The sequence below is a fragment of the Cyprinus carpio genome, chromosome A9, assembly GCF_018340385.1.
Source record: "Cyprinus carpio isolate SPL01 chromosome A9, ASM1834038v1, whole genome shotgun sequence".
Taxonomy (NCBI): domain Eukaryota; kingdom Metazoa; phylum Chordata; class Actinopteri; order Cypriniformes; family Cyprinidae; genus Cyprinus; species Cyprinus carpio.
Window position 1 is genome coordinate 16,516,881 of NC_056580.1, and position 21,951 is coordinate 16,538,831.

Below are 21,951 nucleotides of genomic sequence, written 5' to 3' on the forward strand. Positions count from 1 at the left end.
ATGGAAAGAATGGATGACAGGATCTGTGTGTGTTCAAATCGCTTACATAGAAAAGTAATGCACAGACCTCCTATCAAATGACAGCACATGATCCAGTGAATATAGTGCCAATGCTCATATGTAAGGCAGTTGATAGGTTACACTAGACTACACACATACGCACGCACACACACACTCTTTGTGTGAAGACAAATGCAAAAGCCATCTAAATTTTTCTTCTAAAATTTGCATTTTTATCCTATGTTTATGTTCAGTCATTTCACTTTAATGGCAATGAAAAGGACCTATCCATTGCCAATAAAGTAAAATTACTGAACCCAACCATAGGACCATGATAAAAATTCTGATTTTAGAAGAAAATATCAGATGGCACTTTGAGGCCAAGTCTTCATGTGTATGTATGTATAGTAAAGCTCTGTGCTCATTGATTTTATCAATTAATACTTGATTAACTTCATTGGTCTCATCATGGTTTGATATTTTCTACTATTTGCTGTCACCCGTTGAAGCGCTATACAGTATATCAGTCCGTTTATACGGGTAATGACACCTGTCCACTGCAGCTAGAGAATTCTGCTTAAAAACGGTAGAGCTCCTCAGCTTTGCAGTGTGTCTTTATAATCTGTGTGAAATCTAAATGAAATATAGTAATATGTAAACAATATAATGCACTAAATCCAGCAGAAACTGTCTTGGGTAACAAAAGTGTATTAATAACTGTAAATTATTGCAGTGTTCGTCTTTTTGCTAGGATGATTGCTTTGTACATTGCAATTAAGTTTTTTTTTTCTGTGGCTAAAAGGATGATTTAGAAAACTTTAAAGCGTTGATTAACATTTTTGTAAAACATAAGTTGATCAAATATATGAGCTGCACATTTCTAATTATAACTATAGATACCATCGAAATTCACTGTACTGTATATTACTGCAAACCCATTTTTTGATTTTCTAAAAATCAAACACTAAAATTCTCTGCCTCTGTCGGAGGTAAGTTTTCACCAGTACAGACGAAGGAAAACACAATTCTCAAATTCTGCCCTCATCTGCAACATGTATATAATATGATAATTTCCAGTATAGCATGATCAGCAGATAACAGAATCCTCTTGAAATAAAGAGATTTTTTTTGTGAAATTAGACACTTCTGACATATTTTGTTACTCGCCCCCACCCCCTTCTGTCTGACATTGAAGCGTCCAAATACACAGTGACCCATCATATGCCACATTTTAATCCATTATGAAATATTTTCATCCTGATTGAGCCAATGGGCCCGAGCTGTTGTGTTCATAAAGCTCATGAGGGTTTCCTGATCAATAAATTATAGTTCATTTATAAGTTTGGACTAAATCTTCTCAGTGAAAGTGCAATTCTACGGCTTGTCTTGTATTACTAGAAAATTATATTTTCTAGACAAATTGTGCTGTTTGTACATATTTTTTCTTTTGGCCTTGCTCTCAATAACCTAAAAATGTCCTTTCTGCCATTTAGTCACCCTACTTTCATTCCAAACCCGGATGACTTACTTTCTTCACTGGAATATAAAAGGATATTGAAGATGGTATTGGTCACTATATTACATGGAATTTATAATAAAACCAAACTGAAGCTTTCAAGCTTCAAAAAGGACACAAACAAAAGTTTCAGTTTACTCAGTCCAGTTTTTGGCCACTTTCCAAGTAAGGTTACCTTCATAAGACGTAAAAATATTCATGGCTAAGTTGTCTATAAAGAACTCTACAAGAGAAGACAGTCATGCTTAATGACTGCTCCAGAGCTCTGCCTCATCAGCCCCAGAACACAGGGGACACAATTTCATCTGTCACAACAAAGACAGAAAATTATGCTTCTCCATAAAAAAAAAGTTTCTCTATGTCCCAGGGGTGCAGCTTTTGATAGAATCACCTTAACATTATTAAGCAGTATTCTTCTAAATATGTTTATTCATGAAGTACAACCAAGATGAATCATCTGTCTGGATGGAAGTTTTAAAAGAATGATAATGAAAAATGAATAATTGATTAGATAATAGGGTTATTCATAAGAAGTGACTCAAGATTGCATATCAACAGATGGACCCTATAAATCAGGTTTTGAACCCCCCATTCATAATTCATAATTTAACCTATAGGTGCATATTTACATATATATATATATATATTTCACAATATCAACATAAACAATGATCTATGATTCAAACATCGAAACACATAAAATGCTCATCTATTATTATATGGCGCGTATGAAAATATCAGTCAGGGTAATGTCTGTTGGATATAATTTGCCAGAATATTTAAAGTAATTTTAATGTGATGATAAATGTTAGCGATAAAGTTGTTCCTCTTCAGGAACTCGAGCTGCGTCGTAAAATGCTTTGGGAATGCCTTCAGCGTGACTGGCTCTGAATCATGTGTGTAATCAGATCAGTGGATGGGTACTGATAAGCTGATAAGCTCAATGTCAAAGCTTCAGTCAAGAGAAGTTTTGGGCAAGAGCAGGCACGTGCAGTACTTTCCCCCCGGTGAGAGGGTGCAACGCTCTGCCTGTCTTTCTCTGAGGAGATGTGGAGGGCGTCGATAAGCTCGCCAATTGCACAAGCATCAGTTACACAAGCATATTATGCCTGATATTATAATGAGCAGCATTAATGAGGAGTGGAACTCGCGCAGTCGGCTCTCGGGGGGCTGATTGTGCTTTTCTCGCTGTTAAGCGTGTTGCCGGGCACGCTCCGAGGAGTGTGTCTGTGCATGCGATCTTGCGGTTGCGGTCCCGCTGCTGCTGATGTACGGCGGCGACCGAGATCGCAGGATCGCACATGATCTGGCGGACGGGTTGGAGACGGCTCGTCCTATCTCCACCCGTGTTCCCTAGATCTGGAGCTCGTTATCGAGGCTTAGAAGCCCGCGCTGCGGTTTCTTCCTCCTCTGAGTGAGAGCTCGCTGCAGCGTTCATCTTTCTCTGAGGAGATTGATGTTGTTTGTGTGATGGAGTGGCAAAAAAAAAAAAAAAACGTATATTACATTGTTTCGTTTTTGATGTGAATTTTTCTACACCTGACTGTGTTTACTCATCTGGTTGTTGACTACATTTAATCCTGAGGAATAAAATGAAATATTTATCTGACTATGAGAAGTTAGATGTACAGGGGCTCTTGGGATTAAATTCTCGAGTGAGAACACGTGTTTAGCTCTCATCCTCTGAGGAGGTTGAGGTGATCAGCAAGGGCTGCTGGGCGGGAGCAGTCCCAACCCTACCGTGTTCCAGCCCCTCATGCTGGGGGTGTCACTTCTTGTACTCCGCAGAGTCTAGAGTCAGAGTAGCGCTCCCAGGCCAAAGGCTTCTAGCAGAAAGCGGTTCCGTGGACCGTTATTTTCACTGGATAGCCTTCGTTGTAAAGGTCCTGACGCCTAAGGCCTAGGACTTTTTGAGGGCCAGCTCCCTCTGGGGATAGCCTTCGTTGTAAAGGTCCTGACGCCTAAGGCCTAGGACTTTTTGAGGGCCAGCTCCCGCTGGGGAAGAGCGGTGTACACCACATTACACGGTGCCCTTCTCTCCTCAGTGCCCTCAGGAGATCGGTCTGCCAACCCTGCCGGTGTTCCAGGGCGCAGCAGTCTCCGGCGACCCCTTCTCTCAGTTACTGCCCGGAAACGTCACAGTGCTAAGAGGCTCACTACCTCTACGGAGGTCTCTAGAGCAGCTAGTACGGTCATCCCCTGCCGGTCCGTCGCTTCAGGGCACCGAGCTAGTGGCTCTAGGCGCACCAGAGGCCAGTCTCGGGAGACTGGTTCCCTTAGGAGGTCACATGGCGGTGTGGGAGCCCCTGCCAAATGTGCTTCATGGGGTCCTGCCCCGAGCAGGTTCTGGTCTAGTCTTCCTAGCAGATGACGTGGGTCTGAGGACCGTCATTTTAGGAGACTTCAGTTATGAGAGTTCTGATGCTGTGGCTCTGGACCTCGGAGGGCAGGCCCCTCTGGGGAAGAGCGGTGTACACTGCATTACATGGTGCCCGTCTCTCCTCAGTGCTCTCAGGAGATCGATCTGCCAACCCTGCCGGTGTTCCAGGGCGCAGCGGTCTCCGGCGAGTGCTTCTCTCAGTTACCGCCCGGAAACATAGCGGTGCTAAGAGGCTCGCGACCTCCTGGGAGGTTTCCAGAGCAACTAGTTCGGCCATCTCCTGCCGGTGCGCCACTTCAGGGCACCAAGTTAATTGCTCTGATTACACCAGAGATCAGTCTCGAGAGGCTGATTCCCTTAGTAGACTATTTGGCAGCGTGAAAACTACTACCAAATGTGTCTCAGTGGGTCCTGCACACTGTAATGAGAGGCCACAGAATCCAGTTTGGTTCTCCACTGTCTCAATTCAATGGTGGGCCCTGAGCAGGCTCTGGTAATGGAACAGAAGAAGACACTCTTTGAGGACGGAGGCCATCGAGGTGGTCCCTCCTCACGTTGCAGAGTCCGGGTCCTACAGCCGGTACTTCACTGTACCGAGGAAGGATGAGGTGTTGCGTCCTATTTTAGATCTGCGTTTTTTGGAACTGCTCGGTCAGGGGACTGAAGTTCAGCATGCTTGTACAGACCAAGTCCGAGGACTGGTGTGTCACGATCGATCAAAAAGATGCACTTATCTCCATCCTTCCTCATCGGAAGTTCCTGAGGTTTGCTTTTGGGGGCAAAAGCCTACCAATACCGGTTCTTCCTCTGGCCTTGCACTCTCACCCCACACTTTCACGACTCAACCACATCGAGGATTGGTTGATATTAGGTCAAAACAGACCAGATGGTGGTTCAGCATCGAGGTGTCGTTCTCGCTCACACGAAAGAGCTGGGGTTAAGACTTAACATCAAGAAAAGTGTGCTTTCTCCAGTACAGAGAACCACTTATCGGGGCATGGTGTGGGATTCGACCACGATGCAGGCACGTATGTCGCAGCGGTGCCTACATGCCTTGGACATATGGAGAAAGCCTTGATTCTTGTCTCAGGGCCCGGTGCTGGGAGCTCCTTGTCGCCGTGTAACGCTAGCGATGGATGCGTCCCTCACCGGCTGGGGTGCGGTCATGAGTGGCCACCCTGCCCGCGGTCTGTGGAGTGGTCGCCATCTGACATGGCATATCAACTGCCTGAAGATGCTGGGGGTGCTTTGATGAGTGGATTACTTTCTCGCGGTCTTTGGAGTTGTCCATGTGTTGGTGCGCACCGACAACACAGCTGTGGTCTCTTGCATCAACCACCAAGGGGGTTTGCGCTCACGCTGTTTATACAAACTAGCGTACCAGATCCTTGTGTGGTCCCAGGGCAAACTCCTCTGGCTGAGAGCAGTCCACATTCCTGGGCATCTCAATATGGGAGCAGACATCCTGTCGAGGCAGGGGTCGAGGCCCGGGGAATGGCGGCTTCACACCGAGGTGGTGAAGCAGAGTTGGAGAGTTTTGGCCAGGCTCGGGTGGATCTGTTTGCGACTCGAGAGACATCACACTGTCCCCTCTGGTTCTCTCTCTGACTCATCCAGCTGTACTGGGCTGGATGCCATGGTACAAACGTGGTCGAGGCTTCCTCTGTATGCTTTCCCCCCAATTGCTCTGCTCCCGGGCGTTCTGGAGAGAGTGCACTGAGATGGAGTCTGGCTGCTGTTAGTAGCCCCGTTCTGGCCATGCCGGGTATGGTTCTTGGGCCTGATTTCTCTCTTTGACGGCACTCCATGGGAGGTTCCCGTCAGGAGAGATCCCTGCATGGAGCTTGAAAGCTGTGGAGGAGACACAACTCGTAGCTTCCGGTCTCTCAACCGAGGTTGTTGAGACCATTCTCCAAATCAGAGCGCCCTCAATGCGGAAACTGTACGCCTTGAAGTGAAAGCTTTTCACTTCTGGAACGAGACGCTGCGTCATAGTGCACACTTCTGGCATCTCTGCCGGTGCTTGCTTCATTCCTTGAGGCTAAATGCCGGCTTTGCTGCACGTGTTTTTAAGCTTCCTGGTCTCTGATGTCACCCGCCTATGACGTCTCACCCATCCATTGGTCTGATTACACACATGATTCAGAGCTGGTCATGCTGAAGGAGTTCCCAAAGCTTTTTTACAACGCAGCGTCTCGTTCCCTCGAGGAACCATGTTACATACGTAGCCTAAGATGTTATTCCCCACTTATGATAGTAAAATCTTTAAAGCATAAATTTAACTGATAAAAGAAAGAATTGTTTATCATGCAGGGCAATGGTCCTCATGGGTAACAGGACCTCATGTTCATATATCCTGACATGGTGTGAAATGATACACACTCTTGAGTATCTCTTAGCTGCTCCACATTAGAGGTAGTTGTGACCTCAGGCGCTGGTTACTACTGATGTGCTGTGTACAGTTTATTTTGTTTGTACTCTACCTCTTACAAACAATTAATCATATAATGAAAAAAAATCCTTGGCACAAACTGCCTCCATTCGAAAGGGAGAGTATGACAGAAAACAAAGGGAGAAGTATGTGATATATGTATATATGTATGTAATATAATCTTGTAAGGGTCCTGACCCCTTCAACATGAATGAGTCTGATCAAATGACTAGAGTATATGAAAATTTAAATAAGTGATCAGATGAGCCATCATCAGTTTGCTCCAACTACCAACCAACTAATGTAGACATTTTGTATCTTTAATAACACAGATCTTCCTTATAATCCACCAAGATGTCGCAACCATGAGCATATTAACATATGACCACCAAAATTTAAATGTTTCCCTGAACTTTACATCCAGAAAGTTTAGTCAATCATAAACAGAGGGCAATTACTTTTAAAGGAGCAGTAGAATGTCTGTTTAAATGTCTGTTAAACTCTAAAGATCAGACTGGAAAATCTTTGGCCCTGTTTTCACCAGACATATGTGTTATTGGGTGCGTTGAGTTTCGTGTGAGCACCCAGGGCTGCTCACAAATATGAATGAATGGACAAACCCATGTTATGCAAAAACATGTCAGTTAGGTTATTGTCTGATTTTTGTATATAAATATTATATTTCAATTTTATATTAAATGGGGGAATAGCATTCAAATATTCATTAATTTTACTTTGTAAAGAAAGCAGAACATAATCGATGAGTGATGAATCCAATCTTAAAGCACATTATATTCTCACTGCAGCAGGGGTGATTAATGTAGCTAGTTTTAATCAGCATTCAGCATATTTTTTATTTATTATTAACATCCCGGTGCATAAATCTTAAAGGTTTAGTTCACCTAAAAATGAAAATTAGCCCATAAATTACTCACCCTCAAGTCATCCTAGGTGTATATGATTTTTTTTTCTTTCAGACAAATCCAGTCGGAGTTATATTAAAAATTGTCTTTGATCTTTCAAGCTGTTTAAAGCAGGTGTTGCAGTGCATCAGTCCCAAAGAATTTAAATAAAAAGCGCCCATCCATAAAAATTAAGTGTCTCACATGGCTCCGGGGGGTGAACAAAGGCCTCCTGTAGCGAATCGATGTGTTTTTGTAAGAAAAATATCCATATTCAAAATGTAACAATCACTTTAATGTTGCTTGCACTCACTGTTGTACACGGAAGCAGCTCTGGCGCATTCGCAGTGCTGACCTCATACGTCATCAGCCCGGAGATAGAAAAATATCTGCAAAGTTACAAAGCTCAAAGTCCAATTCAAAAGGAGATATTTTAATCAACAGAAATCGCTTTTCAAAAACTACAATGAAATGATTCATTTGGACTGCAACGCATATTTTCCGGGATTTGTGATATCACAAAGATCGACGAATGGGACGAGACCTGGTTGAGCTGCACTAGAGAAGACAATGAGTATTATCACTATGTTGAAGACGCGCTAGTGTTCCCAAGACAGACGAGCTAAGAGTGGTTAAAATCATCCGGGTTTAAATCATGCTTAAATTGATTTGATTTTGACACAATATTTAAACTGAAGCTTGCGACAGGCAGCTATGGTAAGAGGCAGGACATTTCCCGACCAGGCGCCAAGTGGTGCCAATCACAACACACACTGGCCCAACTAACCAATCACAGCACACACTGGCCCAGCTTACCAATCACAGCACATCTCGTATTCCCGAAGGCGGACCTTCATTTGATACAGGAACTATTGCAGCCGTTCATGCCAGACTGGGGAGAGAGCTATTGTAATAATGTAAAATATGTAAAAAATAGTGTGTTTTTCGAACAACCTGAGAGCCTGTTCTAGTAAACCATCAAAACAAAATCAAGACTTAGTAAAAGAGCAAAATAGGACCCCTTTGAAATAATGTAGGATGGTTTACTAGATTGAGATTAATGCATTAGGCTAAGCTAAACTCAAGGTGAGGTTAGAAATTAGGAGTTAGTCTAAAGTTCATAAGAACCACATATGGACCACAACAATCTGACACATTTTAAACAAACAAAAGCAGGTTGTTGTCTCTTCTGGGATTTTGAGTAGGCTAGGACAAGCCGTAAAAACATTGTCTGCAATTATTGTGGCTCTAATTGGCATTTGAAAAGCATTCATTTGTAGCCTTAATTGTTTGCTTATGGATCCCTTTTTAAGTTTGTTTTAGTTATTTTCGATAAAAAGAAACCCTAATGACTAGTAGCAGATGAGACAGAAGGTCTGCTGTAAGATAATTGGGAAGTAAAGGCACACTGATGCAGAACTCTCACACCTTGTGCTACACAAAACACATCATTGTGGGCTGGTCACAAACCCATCCTCCAACACTTAAGCATTCTCCTGCCATTTCGCATGTGAACTTTTGAACTTTATTTTTATTTTGTAAATATGCTAGATTGTCCATTTGCCTGAGTTCATGAACTTTTGTGTGGATGGAAACAGGTTCAGATATGATGCAGCCTTTGTTGAGAGTTACTCGCTTTTGTCTATTGGCCTAATTTGTCTGTCTACTGGAGTTCAGTCAGTACTGCTCATTTGGCTAGTGTATAATAATTTGATGCAGTTTGTTTAGGAATGCATGTATTTAATTGCTTGTTAGTTCACATTAACCTGAACTTGAACTTTGCAGACATGATTCACAACAGTTTATGATTAAAGAATCTCAAAATAGCAAGTTGTTCACTGTGCCTAAAAAGTTCTGTTTTGTTGTTGATACAATGCATGTTGTGTGTTTGTCTTTTGTTAAAGGTTTTCTTATTTTTTTTATTGTTATCCATTAAAACACAACAATCCATTGTTAAATTCGAAATACTGGTAAAACACCTGTAAAAAATTAATTCCAACAAATTATACAGTACATTGTGCCATATTTGTACAGATTATTACAGACTTGTGAATGGAAAGGACAGTGTTTTCACTATTTTCCATTGTCTCCACATAAAAAGTGACATTTTGAATACTGTTGTAACATGTTTTCAAGCTGTATTTCAAATACACAACGGTTCTTTTTTTATTTATTTATTTATTTTTTTACAAGGCAATTACCTGCTACTGATGTACCATAAGATTGTAAATTAACAATGATAATATCGCTGTCTTGCTTGTTATTAGAGTTGACATGAGATGACGAGAAAGTTTGTTGTTTGTGCTCTCTGTGCTGAGAGAGAATGTTGGCACTATCCCTTCAGCTGAAGGTGATTGATGCTTTCAGACACAAACATCCTCTAGGGACGTCAGAGTCCTTTCACAGGTCTCTGTCAGAGACCATGTGCAAGCAGGAAAGAATCTTATCGTTCCACACTCTTTCTATTCTTATTTTGTCTTTTCAATTAAAGAAGATTTCTTGTGACAATCTTGTTGCTTCGATAAGTTTGCCCTAGATTTTTCTCTTCAGAAATATTTCATCTCCTGTGGCATATACTGTGGGAACTGCTAAGTTTCCTCACTGCCGGAGTCAGCAATTTTAGCATCACATGTGCAGCTGAGAGCCCTACACTTCACACCACAGCGGGAGGTAGTAGTTTAATATTTAGAACCCACATTGCACTCTGTGCTGGGGTATCATTTTCTCCCGAAACATTCACTTTTTTTTAAGGCTCCCTCGCTGAGCCTCAAGAAATTCACAAAACTGTGCAATTTAAAACCTAAATTGTGTTTAAAGGATATAGTGAAATTTCTCTCTGGGGGAAAAAGCTGGCGACTGTTGAAAAGATTGTGAATGAAGGAGAACATTTGGCTTGTTTCTGATCTAGTTTTGTGGAGTGCTGGATGAACTGTTGAGGGAAAGCTTTAGGAAGGAAAAGTAGATTTAAAGGGATGATTAAAAATCTTTTTAATCTTTGTTTTTTATTTCTTGAAATTACTCATTCTTAATTATTGTTTGTGTGATGCACACAGTAAAGCACACCAGTGGTGAGGCCAGTAATTTTAACTTAAGTGGACCTTGGTGGAATAGGGTGGACCCCAGCACCAACTCTCAAACTGAAGTACATCATTTTACAATACAATACATGAGAATGGGAACCTAATATTGACAGCTAAAAATGGCACCATCTCTTTTTGGCTGAAAGAGAAAGGCCAAAAATATGAGCAGAAAATATATGCCTAAAAAATTTTAAATAAAAATGTCACCGTAGGGGTGTGCGATATCATGATTTTTGATTGTGGATGATTAAAATGTCTCCACAATCTGCTTTTGTAGAAATATCGTAGTATCGTGCTACAGCGCACATTCTATCAGTTGCAGTTTCTGGTGCCTCCATCTCAATATACTGTACACACACATTCACATGGAATGCTAACTCAGCGGTAGAGTTACACTCATGGAACACTGCACTTATTCGCAATCACAAAAGTACATTATTTGCATGTGCTTTAAAGCCTTGTTGATTAAACATTTTATTTTTGTGCTGTTCTGATGTGCTTTTTCTGAGCTTGTACACCTGAAGATCACACTAAAAAGCCTGTCAAATAGCGCCTGATTACTGGACTAAGTTATCTTTTGCGTCTGATTGCACTGATGGATGTGTGCCTGTAGATATGTGCAGGTCTGGGGGCAGTCATGGCCTAATGGTTTGAGAGACGAACTTGTAACCCAAAGGCTACAGGTTTAAGTCTCATTACCAGCAGGAAATGCAGGTGGGGGGAGTGACTGAGGTGAGACCCTGTGACCCTGAGGGGTGTGTGTTTACTACTCACTGCTGTATGTGTACACTTGGATGGGTTAAATGCAGAGCACAAATTAAGTGTATCGGACACCATACTAGGCTATCTTTTTTTCTTTTTCTTTTTTTTATTTTACAGTCACAGACTTCAAAAGGAACAGAAACATTCTTCAAAATAACTTTTATGTTCAGCAGAAGAAAGAAACTCATTCAGGTTGAGAGTGAGTAAATTATGACAATTTAAATTTGTGGGTGAACTATCCCTTAAAGGGATACTCCATCCCAAAATGAAAATTTTGTCATTAATCCCTTACCCCCATGTCGTTCTAAACCTGTAAAAGCTCTGTTTGTCCTCGGAACACAATTTAAGATATTTTGGATGAAAACTTGGAGGCTTGAGACTGTCCAATAGACTGCCAAGTAAATAACAGTGTCAGGGTCCATAAAAGGTATGAAAGTCGTCGTCCAGGTTTTCAACCAAAATAAATTAAATTTTGTTCCAAGGACGAACAAAGCTTTTACGGGTTTGGAACGACATTTGGGTAAGTGATTAATGACAAAATTTTCATTTTGGGATGGAGTATCCCTTTAAATGTTAATAAACCAATAAAATGAGGAGAAAAATCACCCACTTTAATACAGTTGCTTTAATAGGAATCAGTGTATAATTTATTCAGTAAAGTGTATGTAGTGTTTTATTTTTATATTTGTTCATTCAATTTCTTGAATGCTACTGCTAAATACTCCTACTGTACCTGATAAAGCTGATAAAGTTTGTTTATTTGTATATTATGTGTATTTCTAATGTGTATCTATGTTCTTATATTTTAATAACAATGATAAATTAATGACAAAGATTTTTATCTTCGCCCACTTTGGCCTAAATAATTGCTATTCTTTTTTGTTACCTTGCAAGGCTTTGTTTTTAAGTTAGGGAAATTAGTTTGGTTGTACTGCTCAGACAACTTGCAAACTTGTAGAAAGGTATCTAAAGCGCACTTTAGCATCGGTGATTAGGGGCAGGAGCTGGAGACCACCAGGCTGCCTTTCTCATCTCATTTCCCAGATCACATTTGCTCTTATCACCTCTCTCCTCTCTCTCCTGACACATTGTCGGCTAGCTCAGCTTCCAGACAGCTCAGGACTATGACTCAAAGACTTTATTCTTTAGACCCCTTTGTCAGCATTTTTTTATTACCTTGCTCTTTCTTTTAGATGTCCACCTCTTTGTTTCATGTGCTTTTCTCCTTTCTGTAGGTTTTTTTTTTTTTTTTTTTTTTTTTTTTTTACTTTGTTCAAGTTTCTTGGCTGCTGTTCAAATACATTGCTGATTTAAGAGTTTTAAATACAAAGTAAATCCAATAATTCTACATTCAATGTGTGTTCTTTAAGAATTTATCCATTTTCAATAAAGTTCTTGTATATATTTTTTTTTTTTCAAACCAGCAGCATTCTTTGAGGAATGGCCAAGAGAAAACTTGTGAACTGAACGTTTAGTTTAAATTGATGTTTTTAGTGTTATTTTCTCCCTTCTTTTCCTAGAAAATATTTTGTATGTACATTAGAGGGTAACTTTGTGCAAGAGCATGCTCTGAGCACATCATGTTTTTTTGATGAATATTGAACCAAACATTAGAAGGTTTACCTCAATAGTACAGAAACATAACCTCAGCTCAGGGGGGTGGCTTTGGTTAACAGTGTCTGTGATTATCTCAGCTGGAAATGTCTCTGGAGAACAGACAACACCACTAACTCCCACAGAGGTCTTTGCAGTGCCAGGTTTTACACCATTATTTATGTTGAGATTGTTTACAGTACATATACACACGTTCAAATGGTTCTGAGTGGCACAGCGGTCCTGGTGACTGAGGGTTGTGTCTGGTCATCTGTGTGTTCCACAAAGTGTGCATGTTTCAGACAGCAAAGGCTTGTGTGTTTTAGTGAGCGGTCCTGTTTTGTTCAGTGTTTGTGTTAATGCTGGCTTGAGTTTTGGACTTAAAAAATGCATTTCTGTATTACTATGTGCTCCTAAATAAAACATGAGAAGTCAATCTTTGTGTAAGCATTTTCCCCCCTGAATTTTGACATGAAAATTTGCATTCAAATCTAATATCAATACATACTCTAAATTACGATAAAAATACATTGTTGAAGAGGTATTAGTGACAGATTTTACTAATAAAGTAGCATTAAGACAATTTTCAAAAATAAATTCATCATACATACCATTATATAATGTTTTGATACATTTTTGAGGACTAGATCTAAATATTGTGTGAGATAGATTAAAGAACCGCATAATTCCCAAGTATTAATCAACCCTCTAGAAGTCAGAGCCAAAACGTGGGTGTTTCTAGAGCCTCTTCAGACCTTTGTTGTCATGCTGTAATTCTCTTAAATGCACTGAGAGATCCACAAACCAAAGTCTTTTTGCAATTCCTCCAGCTTAGCCTTTTATTATTTTGCAGAGGTTGCAGAATCAGAGGCCAGCCTCACTTTAATGCAAATTCTCACGGTATAATTAGCATGTTGTGGATACAGTGGGCATAGAAACCACAGATTTTCAGATCACCACCCTCTTAAAAATGACTCAGTCAGGTGTAGCTAATCACCTTCTCAATGGTACACAAAGCCATTCCCTGTGTCCCAGTGTGCATACTATCCATCCTAAATTCTATGTGATATTAGTCATTTTCAATACTATTTAGGTTAGATATAGTGGATAGTATCCACATTGGGACGCAAGGATTGACTTTCAACTCTGATCAGCTGTGGTCATTTTGATTATCTTAGCATGAAAAGAGCTTTTCTGGAGCATTTCAGTCCTTGGTAGTGCAACTGAAGCAAACAATCAATTATGGGTGGCAAGGCACTGTCAGAAGATCTCTGGGGTAAAGCTGTAGACGGGCACAAGTCAGGAGATGAATAAAAAAGTTATGAAATTTGTCGTCAGAATACTCCATCTGGAATGTGTGCATTCCGTGTTATGTGAAGTGAGGGTTATATTTTTTGTGGGGGAAGATTTTTGTGATGAAAACTTTATTTTTTGTCAACAGTCTCCTCTGTGTCTCTCCATATCACCTTATGCTGCGTATGCTCTTTTGTATCAGCCGCCGCCACAAGGATGCGCTGTTTTCTTTCAAAGCAAGGCTAAATACACGTAGAAACAGCGCATCCTTGTGGGTGAGCTTAAAGGTTACAAAAACAAACTCATGTAGTTGTCAGACATGTTAAAAACTCAACACATCATAAAAAATACAACAATAAAAAAGGGAAAAAAAAATGTAATTGCTCTTACAATGATGTAGACACACTTTATTGTTTGACATAAACAACATTTACTGTAGGTTATTATGGCTATATACTTATATAACCTTGCATTACAACAGAACAAAAAGCTATATTTGACAACAACATTTTATTTGTTACAGAAATCTTAACATGTTGTGCTCGCCATTAAAAAAAATGAAATACAGTACAGGCTTAATTCCTATCCCTGCCTTGTTTTGTTTTGTTTTGTTTTGTTTTGTTTTGTTTCTTTTAAGATGGCTGTTTGTCCAAGGAACTCAACTGGCCTGAGGTCTTGTGTGTCTTGGAGGTATTCTTCATTATTATTCATTATTATTATTATTATTATTATTATTATTATTATTATTATTATTATTATTATTATTATTATTATTATTATTATTTTATCTTAGAGCTTTCTGTCAACACTAGGGTAATTAATGCCTATCTCAAGTTTATATATATTTATTTGTACTGTGATAGCATACTTATCCAATTCAGTTTTTAGTCTGCACTGAGCTAATGCTCTCTTGCCTAGTGTCTCACTGGGGTAATTTGCCCTTTTATTTGTTGCATCAACAGGGCATCTTCCTGTGTGACAATTCTACATTTAGTCTAAATATGATGAGAGCACATTATGCATTGCATAGGACATAATATTTGTTTTTCCACCCCTTCCATCCAGCAAGCAGTCACTTAAGACTTGGAACATTCCGTACGCAAGTACATGATGCATCCTTTTAGCTGAACAAGCTCTTTTTGCTGTACAAGCTCAATTTCTCATACAATGTTCTTTTTTACAGAATTTGTCTGAACAGAAATCATAACACAAAGTGCATTTTGGATTCTTAGTGTTTTCACAAGGGGTGATTTAGCAGGAATTTATTTAAAATGTTGTCACCTATTGTCAATAGATTGTTTGAATCATATCTTGCTATGCAAATAAAGTTAGCTAGCTACCTACATAAAGGTGCTTTCACACTATGTCAGAATTAAAAAAAAATCTGACTTGTAAAAAGTGTTCATGTCCTTGCAGAACTCTGAATTTCCTCAGAGCTCTGAATTTCTGAAACGTCATGTGGATAATTTAATAAAAGATGAATCTAAAAATTAACAAAAGGCATACAATACAGTTTCATTTAGCTAGCTACATCGGATAACTACTTTCTAAAGTCTTGTTAAATAAGCTAAATCAAAGTTCATTAAGAAGATATTTGCACAATTTTTACTACTTGTATTATGATTCCGAGGACGTGAACATGTTTGCAGAAAGTATGTTTGCTGACATAAGACCACACTCTCTCGCTCTTAGCGAAGGGTTTGATTTATGTCTGTCTTTTTATTTTGTTAATTTTCTTTTGCCTTTCTTGTTTATTATTTACAAAGAGCATTTCCTTACAAAGAACATCTCTAATTGCAATAGAGAGCTGTTGAAGTAAATGGGACCCTTGTTGAATGCTGAACTTCTTATGCTGCCAGCTGTGTATGCTTTATTTTTACAGAGGAAATAGGGCTAAGTATTTTATCACAGTTTGTAATAGCACAGCACTCTGTGACCTTTTTTTTCCCAAAGTTTGCCCCTTCCTAGAACCTTAACCTGTTGTGTCAACAGCTGCTCATAAATCCTTAAGCTCCAAGAATATGACATTGTTTCTTTGCCCCCATTTTGCTTTTGTTGGAAAAACAGATTGAATTTTCCTTTTGTTCTGGCTTAAAAGCGTATACATTCTTAAAGTCAGTTCACATCAAGTGAAAGTCAGTCCTACCCCACAGGTACAGATCATTCTTGATGCGGCTCCTTCTCTTTTTTTTTTAAAGGATCTTTATGCATAATTGCATTACATTTTCACATTCCACAAATGAATAATTGAGGTCCCTGCACACAGACTTATCATTATGGTTCCCTCAGAGTGGAAGACTGTCCCACACGTCTCTGAAGATCTGCCAAACGGCTCAGTGAGATGCAGAGCTGGGATTTCATGCATTTAAATGCAGTGTATTTGGAGACTGTGACTGCAGAGCTGTCACTGCAGGCTGCTTTATGGGAGCGTTGTCGTTTTGCCGTACTGTCAGCGCTATAATGGGTGAGAGCCCTGCGCGGTAATGTAGCACCACGCATAGTTCAGTGTCAGGTGGTGTTTGCTGAGCGGCAGTGCTGCTGACGTGATCCAGTGCTGGTGCAAGCAATTATGCTGTTCTTAAGCTTGAGCGGTTTTCACTGCTGTGAGTATTGCACTTGAGTGTACCACAGTGGGAGTATTTAAAAGCAATTTCAGGATTAAATTACATCTGTTTAAAATTTTGCAAATACAAAATGCACAAATCAAGACTAGTTATGATACCGGTGGAATTAAGATTTATTAATGGGATAGTTCACCTTCAGTTGCTGGTCCCCATTGAATTGCATAGTTTTTATTTCCATACTATGGAAGTCAGTGGGCACCAGCAACTATGTATGAGTATATGAGGATCAAGTATGAGTATACTGCATACATAGTGTACTCACGTAGGGTGATATACTGTATACTATATAGCAATTCTGAACTGCTTGATTGCTTTATCATTGCAAAATGTAAAGTATATTATCGCCCAGCTCTAATCTGCTAAACATGACTAAAATGCATGTAGATATTAAGATATTAGAGTATAAAACATCATAATTTTCTGTAGAGCTGCTTGAAATTGTTTGTATTATGAAAAGCAGTAAACAAAAAAATGTGACATGACATGACTAATGAGAAGTTTATACAACAAAGTATTTTGTGTGTCAGGTTGAGTATGAAAGATGAGACTGAATGTTTCAGCAAGGATCACAAGGACTAAAAATTGCATAATACTATATGATGTGAAAATTGAATCACATTACAGCACAATATAATGAGAACAATACAACCCCAGATAGGTGCCCTTAGATAATATAATATGTACATAGAAACCCAAGTCAAGGCAAGAAGCCCGTGAAAAGTCAATAAAGTCAATAATGTATTCTGAGATTCTGATGGACCTGCCGCAGAACATGCACAAGAGAAAGGCCAGCGGTCGCATAGATCATCCTACATGCATGAGTTTGTTTATTGTTTTTGTCATGGCTGATAGCTGCTCTCATGATGAGGCTTGTATCTTATATCAGGAGGTAATCAGGAAACACTAGGTGATATTGTGTCTCTAACAGCTGCTGTCTGGAAAGGAAATGGATAACTCTCATCACTGTGTCAACTTTTCTCTCTCTCACTTATATACTGCCAGTTCATATTTGTGCTGACATTTTTTTATTTTGTACTCTGCTGAGCACCTCTCAGTGCTTAATACAGTCTCTGATATTTTGATATACATTTTAAATATATAGATCAAAGAATAAAGACACATTTAGAGAATATGTTAGTAGAACTGAAGGTGATGAATTTAACATCTAGTTTGCATGAACTTCAGTTTATATATAAGCTATGCATAAACATACGCCATTAATTAGTTTTTATTATAACTCCCATTTCTTGGTTTTGTTGAATTATAAATTAAATAGAATTAGGTGTTTGCTTGCATAGCTAATAAATTATCATGCTTTAAAGTAGTTGATTAAAAAATTCTGCTGGTTCTAGGAATATTCTGGGTTTAGTACAAGTTAAGCAGAAATTAGCAAGGGTTTCCTTTAATTGTTCAAATTATTCATTTATTGACATTCATTTATCTTTCTTTTTGATATCCCCAACTGTTGTTCTGCAGTCTAAAAACTATCCTTGACCTCCTCTATTATTTCATCAAGGAGAAGCCACACAGCTTGGTTTGCCCACAAACGAGCTTCTATGGTCTTTACTCATTATTCCCTCTACATTCCCATTTTGTTCTATATGGGAAATGGACATACTTGTGCAAACGACAGGACTGCAAGGTCATTCATTGTTCTCCATTACTGTGTGATAATTTTTTTGGTATTGTGCGGTGTTCACATGGTAATGTAAATATGCCACATAGCAGCATAGGTTGTTACACTTTGCTTGCCTGTTTTCTGGTTAATATGTGGTTCCCTGGGCATTTATATGGAGTGCCACGCGCTAATGTGGTTAGTGTTTCATGTGTGTCTCCATACTGATTTGTGTGTTTTTTTATTGGGGTTTTAAGATGTGTTTGGCACTTTGGAGTCCAGACATTGAGTGCCTTCCAGTTATTCATTTGGCATATGCTTTTATGTAGAGTGACTTACGTTTTATCGGTAGTGCTTCCCAGGCAATCAAAGCATTGAGGAACTACAATAACTGTTAGGTTAGACAGGTACCATGATTTAGTGATTTATCTGATGGTAACATTTTGCTACTTTTATTATATACAAATCTCAGATACCCCAATGTTAGTTACTTATTCCAAAAAATGTGGTATTATCATTGTAGATGTACAAAAAAATAAGTGTAACCATGATTTTTAATAAGTGTCATGGAAAGAAATACCTGGATTGTTTGTTATCATATACAGAGTCGGCAAGTTGTTTTATATATATATATATATATGTGTGTGTGTGTGTATGTGTGTGTGTGTGTGTATATATATATATATATATATATATATATATATATATATATATATATATATATATATATATATATATATATATATACATACATACAGTATATTTCCCATTTATTTCAGGGCAATTCAATTTTCAATTATTTCAATTATCACTGGCTGCGTCGTCACAAAAGTTTACCATTTGCACGTGTTTTTAAGTCTTGCGGTTTAGACACGAAGAGTTTCAAATGATTCAGTTCGGTTTGGTGAACTGGTTTGACCGGTTCACTAAGAAGATTTGGTTAAATAGAAAGATTTGTTCACGATCTGGACATCAGTAGATGAGACAAAACCAATAAAACCCATTACAAACGAGGCATTTTTTGCATCCAGTGTGGACATAATTACTGATTATAATGACTTATACTGTCTTTTTATGAGTTGCATTGCGTATTGTGCTGTGTAAACATAAAACCATTTCTGCATTTGTGATCTGAGAAACAACAAACAACAAGCCTACTCTACTGCTCAAAACTCGTGTTTGAATAATCATTGGCAAATTATTTATATATGAAAAATGTTCTTACAGGCTGTGAGTCAGAAAAGCCGGACCGTCCTTGCAAAGTTTGAAAATTGCAGGCTACTGGTTCAGGAAACAGTCCTCATCCTTCATAAAATCCACTGGACACATCTGAATATTTGGGTTCTGGAACAGTGTTGAAGTACAACTTAACCACCGATTTCAAGTCGTGCCCTCTTTTGGAAGGCCGAATAATGTAGTCTTGCTTTCACAATGAAACACACAGCGACTTCACAACATGGCAGTGGCGGCAACAGAGAGAATAAAAAGTTATGCCTTCTTTGTTTGCGTGAACATTTGGGTGGCATTATGCAAATCTTCCCACATAGTGACGTAAAGATGTGGGGGCGTGTTAGAACGAGCCGTTTTAGGGGGGTGTGGTTGACTTTTAACTTTTATAAAGAATATCTCTTTGGATTTGAGACTTTAGTCTTTGTAACTTTACAGATCTTCTTTATGCACCAAGAGCTTGTAACACTCCAAAGAGAAAGGAAAAATTAAAATCACATTATATGACCCCTTTAATCTATATTTAATTTACTGTATACAGTAAAAACTGTGCAGTGGTATTATACATTTGATTACTTTAATCAATTTCTGTAGCATTTCTTAGACCTACCTAAAAAACTTAAAAGTACTATATATTTTATCGTTCAATTGCTTTTACTTGGTTGATTAGTTTAAATTTTATTACTGTTTATTTTATGTTTGAACTTTTCATAGTTAAGCTAGTATTTTTGCTATGATATTTAAATTGAAATTGAGAATTGTGAAATTTTACTGGTATATAACATGTTGGTGTCATAACCTTATTTATTAGAATACAAAGATTCATAAACATTGACAGATAATTAGATCGATAGAAAAATAGATTAGAAGTACAAATCTTTAACATTGAGCCCTGTATTTATTTTTTTTATTTTATTTTATCATTTCGTATTGCATTTTTTTCAATAATTAAGCTTAATTGAATAATTAACTTTTAAATTAATTTATTTAAAAAAAACAGCTATACAGTATGAGTGCATATGTATGAGTTGCAGCACCTGCTGAGACTTTGATATGAAACTCGATAGAGGGCCTCTGGACTGTTTTTGGCCTGATGACGTACATGAATATTTATCACAACGCTGGTCTCCTCTATCATCAACTCTGATATATGACACTATTGCTCCGGTGGAAAGCTGATTGATTATGTGTGCTGCATTACTAATTTATAGTTCTAAACTGAAGGCTTTAGTCCAGGGTTTCCTTTCTTATTTCCAGCAGCTAAATAATGAATTTATTCTTTTTTGTGCAGCTCGTTGTTTCATTGCCATGTTGCTGTCATTCAGCTCAGCTCTACTGCAGATGAATTGGCTTATATATGACCCCATCCCGTGGCCTTTTAAAGGAGCACCCTCTTTGTGCTGATCGTGACTGCAAGCATTTGGGTTCCATTATGATCCTCTTTTTCCATCTATTATTTTCAGACATACACCATCATCATGTAAATTTGAGCTCTTCTTGATCTGCTACCTTTGCCAAGTCAACACAGTGAGCTACACATGAGAGCTGGATCACCATTACTCTTGCCCATGCAGTCACATCCATTTCTCTCTGTTTCCTCACCGGGAGTCCTCACAGCTGTTAGCTGGGCTACAGCCAAACACTGCTGCAGTTAGAGTTGCATTGAGTGCTGTGCTTGCATTTAGAAGTCATAGCTGTTCTTAAGCACGCCAATTTTTGTCATAGTTAGACCTTTAGTGTTGACTGTGTCAAATGAGCCACTGCAAGCCCCATGGCCTGACTTTTGCTGATGCAGAAAGAAAGAAAGTTTACATAATGTTAAACAACTTTAATCCTTTCCATTCAACGAGGATCGTAGGAGGTCCAATGACATAGACAAGCATAAGCAGCACTGAGTGATACAGGTAATTTCTTAACCCTTGTATGATGTTTGGGTATGTGGGACCTGTTTTCATTTTTTTGTCAAAAGAAAAATTATACGATTAATTATTTTTTCAAACCCATACTCATTGGCCTTGGCTCATTTTCTGTGAAGAACAAATTTTCAATGACCACTCACTGTACACCCCCACTACATACTAATATTACATACAGGATGTTCGGGTCCACTGGACCTGGGGGTAATAAAAATGTGGAAATTTTAGGTCCTGTGCACCTTCACTCTGTCCTCCTACTGTGTGGGACTGCTATTAGTATAGGTATGTGTGTGTGTGTGTGTGTGTGTGTGTGTGTGTGTGTGTGTGTGTGTGTGTGTGTGTGTGTGTGTGTGTGTGTGTGTGTGTGTGTGTGTGTGTGTGTGTGTGAGGGTAAGTGTGAGTTTTGTGTTTCTGGCCCTGCCATTCCACACAAGATTGTCGCACTTTAATTCATAAATGTGATCTAACAAAAGTAAAGGGCAAATATCAACCATATATGCTGTTTATATTGCTTGTAATCAAGATGAAGTAAACATCTGTTGAGTATTTTAACATAATATTTAAATACAAATTATTTAAAAACATAATTTTTAAATAAAAATTTGAAATAAA